The following is a 2,908-nucleotide window of genomic DNA, read 5'->3' on the forward strand; positions in this document are numbered from 1 at the left end:
TATATATATATATATATATATATATATATATATATATATATATATATACACACAGTATATTAGGGCTGCCCTCGGCTAAAGATTTTTCTGGTCAGCTAGTAGTCTTTCATTTTAAGCATTAGTCGACTAAACACATTTATTAATAAACCATTTAAATCATGATAATGAGCCTTTAATTGCCTACATAGCCTAATAAGCGCTCAATAAAGCTTGCCACGGCACACCGGCAGAAGTAATGATGATGAATGTATCAGGGAAAAACAGTAAGATTAAACTGCATTAACATTTTAATAATCTATTGATAAACTAGTGTTTTCTGTGATTTCTGCGACACTGACTCGTCTTCTCCACAGTAGTGGATGCGCCTGTATGCATGTTTCATACGGATTACATAAACTGAGAATATTAGTTTTTTTCAGATTTGAATTGTTTCATTTGAAAGTAGACATTTCACTCTCTAAAGATATATTTTTCATGTCTGTAAGGCAAGTAAGCATACACTGAGTTTCACGCTCAAGTTCACAGAGGTCGAGACGGCAGAAAGCGCATCCTGTTTGCTTTCATTATTTTCACAAATCTGCAATCATCATCAGCTCCCCTTCAAAAGCACACACCTCACTTCAATCCAGTGTCCGGTCTTGTTTTCAACTAAGTGGATTCTTGCTATGCTAGCCGTGAAAGACTTACCTTCCTGTTGTACTTACCTCCTGTGTTTCCTCCAGTGTGTTCTCCTGTGTCCCATTCCCTAGTCCGTTCCAGTCATCAGCTCTGTGATAACTCCATGTACTCTTCAACTGAGGTGTGTGCAGTGTCTCCATTCCACGATCTCCTGGAGGACCAAATACGGTGTACTCTCCTCATCTTCCTTAAAGACTGATATTCAGCTCTATTACTCACCCGCCCGAACCATCTGCACTCCTTGTTGAAAAAATATATTGTAATTTTTCTAATCCTCTGTGTGAGTCTCCTTCCATAACATTAGGTCTGAGTATGATTCAGTGGGCTATATAACACTTTTAATTGTCAGGAAATGACTTGTCTTTAAAAGTTCAGAGGTCGAGACGGCAGAAAGCGCATCCTGTTTGCTTTCATTATTTTACAAAAACGCAATGTCTTGTTATAGTGAGTGCACACAAATGCACGTAGAGGCTTTACAGATTCGAAAGATGTATTACTCTTATCTGTATGATGACCAAAATGACGGAATATTTTAAGAGCAAGTGACTGCACCGGCGCCTCCATCTGTCATGCTGTGAGTGCGCTACTGTTCAGACACATTTTTCTAGGTTAACATTAGATTGAGCGGCCATGTAAAGTTGCTACTATTTACATATTTCAGATGATAAGCCATTTGAGATAGATGAATGGGCCTGTTTACACCTGGTCATTTCGCTGATCGGATATGTGATAACTCCATGTACTCTTCAACTGAGGTGTGTGCAGTGTCTCCATTCCACGATCTCCTGGAGGACCAAATACGGTGTACTCTCCTCATCTTCCTTAAAGACTGATATTCAGCTCTATTACTCACCCGCCCGAACCATCTGCACTCCTTGTTGAAAAAATATATTGTAATTTTTCTAATCCTCTGTGTGAGTCTCCTTCCATAACATTAGGTCTGAGTATGATTCAGTGGGCTATATAACACTTTTAATTGTCAGGAAATGACTTGTCTTTAAAAGTTGTGGTTCAATATAATTACCTGTTGGTCAAAAATAGCCTTAAACCTATACACTTTTTTTTTGGATATCTATCTGATTTGTTAAAACGTTTCCATTTACACTTGGCCACATAAATTTCGTTCACGTCAACGAAATCAAAAGATAAGCACTGCATGCATTTTATTAATTATCAGCTCATTTCGAGATCAAAGCCCGCAATAGGAGAGCGTGCGGCATCAGAACGGGAAAGATAGGTTAGTCACACTACTTTTAATGAAGATGATTGTGTGTTGAGCGTCTGCGTCTTATTTTCAGTTTCATTCGCGGCAGTTTGCGCGTCGGCTTGCTGAAGAGATGCTCAGCTACTCGTCCGCGGCGATGCGTGTTGCATTAGGGCTGTCATCTATGGTTATTGATCAAGCAGGCTTGTTGGAACATTATATATCTGTCTTCTAAAGTAAAGAGTAATTGCTGAATTTAAGTTTTAGAGGGTGTGTGTGTGTGTATATATATATATATATATTTATTTTTATTTTTTTATATGGAAATTGTATTGTGTCCCGTAATGTCACATAGCCTAAAACACGCTTTCACACGTTTATTATTTTAACATTTTGGAAGGAGTAAAATTAGCATATGTGGTTTCAACAACCAGATGCATTTACACTTGTCCAGTTTCGTCTGGAATGCAGCGCAGACCACCTCCTGAAGCGGTTTGAGCGATCGGATTAATATTATATAAATAAATAAATATAAATAGTGTATATATATATATATATATATATATATTTATTTTTATTTTTTTATATGGAAATTGTATTGTGTCCCGACTCCCTACTTCTAAAACTGGCAATTTATTAAAGTGTTTAATCTTTTTTGTGATTTAGACATTTCTCTATTCAAAATGTCTAAATCAAAGCATGTTTTCTTGGGAATATTGCTTTAATTTATTATCAGTTAATAGCTTTTTCCTGTGAGCCAGACTTCCTCTGAGTCCATTATTACTATTAATGATGTTTAATAAGCAAGTTTCCTAATTCTCAAGATGACTCCATTTTTGGTGGGAAAATACTTGCACAAACTTCTGTAGCTATTAGCAATGAATTTGATGAATTATGTGATGTGTTGTGGTATTAGCCGGCAGTCTTAAGTATGGTTTTAGTATCCTAAAACAGAAACTAAAATTAATACCATTAAAAAACATTTGCTTTTATATATATATATATATATATATATATATATATATA

This window comes from Sinocyclocheilus grahami, unplaced genomic scaffold, assembly GCF_001515645.1.
Source record: "Sinocyclocheilus grahami isolate Dianchi unplaced genomic scaffold, SAMN03320097.WGS_v1.1 scaffold536.1, whole genome shotgun sequence".
NCBI classification, from domain to species: domain Eukaryota; kingdom Metazoa; phylum Chordata; class Actinopteri; order Cypriniformes; family Cyprinidae; genus Sinocyclocheilus; species Sinocyclocheilus grahami.